The sequence below is a fragment of the Mytilus californianus genome, unplaced genomic scaffold (genome assembly GCF_021869535.1).
Source record: "Mytilus californianus isolate M0D057914Y unplaced genomic scaffold, xbMytCali1.0.p SCAF_2, whole genome shotgun sequence".
In the NCBI taxonomy this organism is placed as follows: Eukaryota; Metazoa; Mollusca; class Bivalvia; order Mytilida; family Mytilidae; genus Mytilus; species Mytilus californianus.
The window spans coordinates 27,292,927-27,300,580 of NW_026262668.1; positions in this window are offsets into that span (position 1 = coordinate 27,292,927).

Genomic DNA, 7,654 nt, shown 5'->3' on the forward strand with positions numbered 1-7,654 from the left:
AAAGTGAATATTTATTACAGCACATTTATATGAATGATTTTTTAGATAAATCCAATTTAAGATATATGAAGTATATATTAGGTGTAAACAAAAAGTCTTCTAACCTAGCTGTGCTAGGAGAGCTTGGTAGATCCCCTTTATATTTTTCAGTTGTATTATCAATGCTGAAATATTGGTTTAGAATAAAAAATATGAAAGATGGTTTACTGTATGATACCTATATGTGTAACAAAACCATGTTTAATAATAATATTGAATGCTGGTATTCATCCATACATTACATTTTTAAAAAGCTGAATATTCATAATTTGGAGGTAAAGCTCAACTTTTTTATCAAGTCAGTTAAGCAAAAACTTTGTAATAGTTTTGTAAAATTTTGGAACACAAAAAGAAGAGATACAAAGAGTAGTAAATTAGATACTTATTTCAAACTTAAAACTTGTTTTTCGAAAGATATGTATCTATCTTTAAACAATTTTCAATTGAGAAGTGTCATATGTAAAATCAGAATCAGTGCACACGATCTCAAAATAGAAAGAGACAGGTATAAAACTTTATATATAGAAAGAGACCAAAGGCTTTGTAAGAAATGTACTCTAAATACAATAATGATAGGGAGATATTTTTCAAGGAGATAAACTGTACCTGTCCCAATTTTATATATCTTTCAAATGAGGCAAAATTTGTTTGGTTATTTACTAATGCACATTTGTCTATACTTAAATATTTAGGGAGCTATATTATTACATGTCTAGATGTTAGACGAAATGTTAATCAATGTATGTAATAACAATGATAATTGTAATGATTTTATAGTTCTGATCCTGCCTGGAATTAAATGTATGTGATTTTTATAGAATGAAGATAATAACATCTGTCTGAACTTTTTAATGTTTCATTTTAATATATAAAAATGTTTTTCTGTTACAAATCATGATGTATTGTTTTATGTGTACATGTTATGCTGCCCATCAAGGGCCCTTGATTGGAATAATAAATATTCTTCTTATTCTTCATTCTTCTATATATACTATTTTATATCCAATTCATAGGAATAATACATTGCAATGTTTAATTCTTAGCTTCCACTGCAAAATGAATGCAATCTTTACCCTTCATTTTTCTATTGTAATCGCTCTCATATGAACAATTCTAGCCAGATTTTGAGCAAACTTATACCAAAGGTGCTGATCAACTATTTTTAAAAGAGTTTTTTAAAGAGTTATGCCCGTTGTAAATATTTATTTAATTTTTAAAAAAAGTGTGTCAGTTATTACCCTGTACAGATAGAACGCGGGGGACATAGAAACTCTGTTCTTTGATTCTATTAACTATCGTGTTTGTCAGTCTTTCTTGGCCATTTTTTTTGTCCCATAGTATAATTTTACATTTTTCCTCAAGCTGTGTCAGTATCTATCTAACTTAAATATCACCTTTGCAAAAAAATTAATACAAAAATGGTGTACGCGTTAATACAACAGTAAAAACTTGTCTATCTTCTACCTTTGGTCAATAATTTTTAGACTTTTATTCCATGATGAATCTGAAACTAGATATTACTCCAAGTATTGATTTCTTATTGACCAGATTCGTTAGTTCTTTGTATTTGCTGTTCGACGTATTTGTTTCTTTGTCATATGTTGGTCCATACACTTGTCATGTGTTGGTCCGAAAACTTGTCATGTGTTGGTCCGTGCACTTGTCTTGTGTTGATCCGTACACTTGTCATGTGTTGGTCTGTACACTTGTCTTGTGTTGGTCCGTACACTTGTCATATGTTGGTCCGTACACTTGTCTTGTGTTGGTCCGTATACTTGTCTTGTGTTGGTCTGTATACTTGTCATGTGTTGGTCCGTACACTTGTCCTGTGTTGGTCCGTACACTTGTCTCATGTTGGTCCGTACACTTGTCATGTGTTGGTCCGTACACTTGCATTGTGTTGGTCCACACACTTGTCATGTGTTGATCCATGCACTTGTTTTGCCTTGGTCCGTACACTTGTCATGTGTTGGTCTGTACACATGTCTCGTTTTGTTAATATATATGTTATATATATATATGTTGGTCCGTGCATGTGTTTTGTGTTGGTACGTACAAATGTCTTGTGTTGGTCCGTACAGATGTCTTGTGTTGTCCTTACACACGCCATGTGTTTATTACGTACACGTGTTATGTGCTGGTACTTACAAATGTCTTGTGTTGGTCCACACACTTGTCTTGTGTTGGTCCGTACACTTGTCTTGTGTGGTCCGTACAATTGTCATGTGATGGTCCGTGCATTAGTTTTGTGTTGGTACGTACAAATGTCTTGTTTTGATCGGTACAGATGTCTTGTGTTGTCCGTACTTACGCCTTGTGTTTGGTACGTACACGTGTTATGTGTTGGTACTTACAAATGTCTTATGTTGGTCCGTACACTTGTCTGGTGTATATCCATTCATATGCCTTGTGTTGGTACGTGCACGTGTTATGTGTTGGTACATACAAATTTCTTGTGTTTATCCGTAAAGATGTATTGTGTTGGTCCGTGTACATGTTATGTTTTGGTATGTACACGTGTCTTGTGTTGGTACTTACAAATGTCTTGTGTTGGTCCGTACACTTGTCTTGTGTTTATCCGTACACATGCCTTATGTTGGTACATATACATGTAATGAGTTGGTACGTGAATATGTCTTGTGTTATGTACCCATGTCTTGTGTTTGTCCGTAAACATGCCTTCTGCTGGTCCGTACACATGTATTGTTTTGGTTCATACACATGTCTTGTTTTTGTCCGTACACATGTCTTTTTTCATGTTAATTTTGTTTTTGTCTCGTTCGCATATTTTTTGAAGTTTTTCTTTTACTATTGTAGGCGTTTCGATATATTATAATGATCAAACTCTTGAACAACATCAAAAGCCTACATTTTTTTCCGTGCAAAAAGAAAAATATTTGAAAGAAAACGAATAAAGACTTCGTTACTAATACATTTATTTTTAGTCTGGAAAAAAATCTAGTGCTTGCGTACCATGCAAAAATATTCTACATAGAAGTTAAAAGCCAACAACCAAAAATTATAAATAGAATGCGAGTTCATGCTTATAAATGGTGGACAGGGTAGACTGAACAGGGATTCATTGCTTTACAACATACTTTTTTCAATTTAGGGACTTTTAGTTTCTGCATTCTTCTTTATCTTTAAAAATAAGCTTATTCTGTAAAAAAAAATCAGGAAATTATTTTACCATTAAATTTATTTCGTATTATATAATAATAATTTCTTTATTCTGTACGTCGTTCATTTCTGTTATCAGTATTGTATTACCTATTCTTTTATTTTCCAGTTATCCTTTATACTTTTGCACCCCATTATTCTCTAATCATTATTTTTTTTGGGCTCATTTTTCTCTTTTCATTATTTTTTAGCCATTATTCTCTGTCCATAGGGATTATATAAGTACAACCTTTTACCTTTTTCCCTGGACACTTTTTTTTGGGGGGGGGGGGGGGAGGAGGGGGGTTCCCCGCTGGATGATGTTCCATTATTAGTAACCCCAACAATGTTAGTTAATGGATTGAAATATTTGACATTTCTTTAAACTATGAACCTAAGAATGTTTTAATGGGTATAGAGAAGAGTATGGGGGACGGAAACCAACGCCAAGTGATTACAACACCTAAGTAGAATAACAGTTGATTCAAATAGATACTTTGATATGTTATGAGGAGACATGAAGTGAAAAACACACACCGTTTCAGAATCTAAAGGACTGTGGGTATTTCATTGTTCGTACCACAAACACAGAAATAATATAACGTCATTTGTTATATGCTAACTGTTTATAGGACCTTTTTTAAAGGTCATAAGATACAGTCACAAGGGAGGTAATGCCGTTGCTAACGTAAAATGTTATTTTTCGCGACGTCAAAGTGGAACTGCGACATATCGGAAAAAGATGCATTTTTCGAGTGATTTTAACCATTAGCTTGAAAACGTTACATAGACCCCTCTTTTTAAAAATGACGGTTGACTTTATACTGTATGAAGATTATTTGTTCAATTTTTATGAAAAAATAACCGATGATTTTTTTTTAAATTAGATAAATATGCAGCAAAAATGCCGTTTTGTTCTAAAATCATGAAAATTTAATAAAAATTAATTATTTTCAAAGAATTGTTACACAAATTAAGATTGCATACTTTTGTCAAGAAGACATTCTTATCCTTTTACAAAAATCCACATGTGTTTATCTTTTGAAACAAAAAAGTTAAGTATGTCTGTCCAAAGGAAAGAAATGTCCAAGAAACCGAAATTTTAAGAAAATGTCTAAAATTTCGATCCCATTTATCTCTAAATTTAGTACATGAAGGTATTTTTTTTTACATATTTGAATTGACTAATTTATAAATTAGCTTGTATGCAAATTTCAGCCTCTGATGATTCGATAAGAAATTTGTCCAAATTGACGATTTAAAACTTACAAAGGATTATCATAAGATATACTGGATTGGTCCTGGACCCGACCGTGACAGATTTTAATATAGGCATTTTGTATAAAAACATGTCTATAATTGATGAACATATGTTGAACTCTAACGTTTTTGTTGTTTTTTTTGTTGCAATTTTTTTTTATTGTCGCTTAACCATTTACTAATTTAGAAATTACAAAGAAATTAAGGTTCCAACTCCCTCAGGCAAAGTTACCCATAGCTGAATTTGGCTATTCGTAGGTCCCTTTTGGTCACATATATCTCCTAATGTTTCTACGTATTTATAAAACCTTGGCTTTCAAAGATTTAGGAATGAGTGTTCCTAATGAAGGTAAATCTAGAAAAGCACTTCGTACACATACCATAATTATATCAAGTGTTGTTTTCATTTTATTAATACAATTCTATCTTTAATTTATATGTGACATACATGTCGAAACATTTGCTTATTCAGCATAAACTGTAAATGACCTTTCGATGATATTACGTCTACTGTAACAGAGAAGAGACTTAATTAATTGCATACCATATAACAGTATTCTTCACCTTAATATACAGTGTTGATATACTTTGACCAAGAAACTGGGCAAAAGTATATCTTTGCATCTGATCGATATTATGTACACAGTAAATCACAATTAAACTGTATAGACTTACTACAAAGTATTGAATTTCAAATTTTATATGGGACATACATGTATAAAGAATAACAATTAATGGCATATACATATAACAACAAATACAGTGTTACATAAACAGTTATAACAATGAAAATTTCCAAAATGATGATACGAATTTTTTTAACATTTGCTGAATTTAGTGGTAGTCACAGTTCCGTATAATTTAGGGTTATACCGAAATTGTTTATATATATAAAAAAGAAGATGTGGTATGATTGCCAATGAGACAACTCTCCACAAGAGACCAAATGACACAGAAATTAACAACTATAGGTCACCGTACGGCCTTCAACAATGAGAAAAGCCCACACCGCATAGTCAGTTATAAAAGGCTCCGAAATGACAAATGTAAAACAATTCAAACGAGAAAACTAATTAACGGTCTAATTTATGTACAAAATAATGAACGAAAAACAAATATGTAACACAGCAACAAACGACAATATTTTTATATCAGAACTGTCGTTTTTCTGTCCGAGCAGACAAAGAAAATACGGATGGAAAGTGATCTTTTCTCATTACCAGTATTGGGGTCAAACGTCGCAAACTTATTAAAATTTTTTTAGAAATGGTACTAGCGCTACTCTGGAGCCAAAACAAATTGATATACATGCGGAATCTTTTCCGATGATGCTCTTTTTTTAACTTTTTCCTGTGGGATTAGCAACCTTAGTTTTAGTCAAATTCAAATTTACAGACCTGATGTATCACTGAAAGTATAGAAATTGCTCTTGCTTTTATATCATGTTAGTCTGTTGTAATTTTTAAGGTTCATAATGATCAATGACCCGAAATTGATAATGTCTAAGCTACAAGTACGATAGCTCGAAAAATATGACTGCGTGAAACGGAAATGAACTTCTTCAAATGCATAAGAGTTTAAAATTTCACGTGCCTTAACATATACAGGGCCACGGTAAATGATAAAAAAAGTTCACAGTTTAAAACACGTTTTTTTTAATGACAACTAGTATCGACATGTGAAATAAATGTTGAACGTTTTTTATCAAATAGGCTGTACATTTTAAATTAAAAACATATCAAAGTTTTCAAAGCAATTAATATGTGCTATGCACTTTGATTGAATTGGCATCGCGTCTCGAAAGGAACATGTGGAATAAGAAAAAAATCATATACGCATATAATCATCTAAGAACCTCATGAAACTTTCACTTATCTAGGTGATGTTATCCTTTAAAATTGTTGAACTCTCTGTATAAGGTTTTGAATGTAGCCAATAAAAACATTCAGGTCATTTTCGAGGTCATTTCAGGTCATCTGTTATGATTAATATTAATTTGGGTATTTTTTAAACAAGAGTACAATGGTGAGTGAAAATTATGAATTGCAATATATTTTTTTTTTCGGGTGTGGATTAAGAAATTTTAGATAGACAAGAAATCCTGAATTTGTAGATTTAAAAAAAACATACAACTATGTAGTTTAAGCTAACGTCTTCTACGTCGAAAGTAAAATCATGCCTTACGGAAAACTTTTAATATTACTAGGCTAGTGTAAGTCAAGTTCAAAGGATTAAATAAACGAGGTAAGTAGAAAAAGGTGCACATTTTTGGCGTTAAGGGGATGACCATTTGGTATTCTGGAAGGGGGGAGGTAGAGGATGAGGATGGTTTTGAAAATGAATAATCTTACCCAAGATATAGGTTGGAAATGAATATTCTGCAACACTAAATTCAGCTATTTGAAGTAAATAATTGTGTACAATAAAAGAAAAAAATCTATTTTTTTTTTTACTATTCTATGGATTATGGTGCAAAATTGGGAGGCGCTGTCGATAATTTGTTCAAAACGTTATTGTACGAATACAATTGTATAAGGATAAAACTGAATAAAGACTTTATGACAAGTTCTTCCATTTTCAGTTCATCGTCATTTCAATATGTGTATTAACTGAAGAATACAAATCAGCGGTAAAGAAATAAAAAAAAAAATAATAACAGCCTTGAAATAGTTGATAGTAGTGTTCATTTGAGTTTCTTTGAAAGAGTTTGATAATCGAATTCTTTGATACTTTACGACCGTTTTTTTTAGCTGTGTGATATGAGACATACAGACACGTTTTCCTATTCAGATAACCCTATTGATGACCTTAAAACACCTTCACTGGAACACACATATGTATGTCACAAAATATCCCACCCGTATCGTAAGTGCTGATATGCCTTGACCCAGAAAAAGGACATCTAGATACGTATGCACCGGTATTGTACATAATGACTTGGATAATTTGTTTAAGATGTAATGCAAAACTGAAATGTATTGATTTTTTTAAATTGCTTTAGCTCACATGGCCTAGAGAGTCGATTAGGGAATCAATCAATATAACTAGAATCGAATCATGAACATTTTTTGTCCCGTTGTCTCTCTATATTCATTTATTATTCAAGCGAGGCTTTACAGATCCGACATATGCTTCAATTGGCAAACAACAATTATGAGGTGTTTCAAATTGCTTATTTTCCAATACAACGCAACAC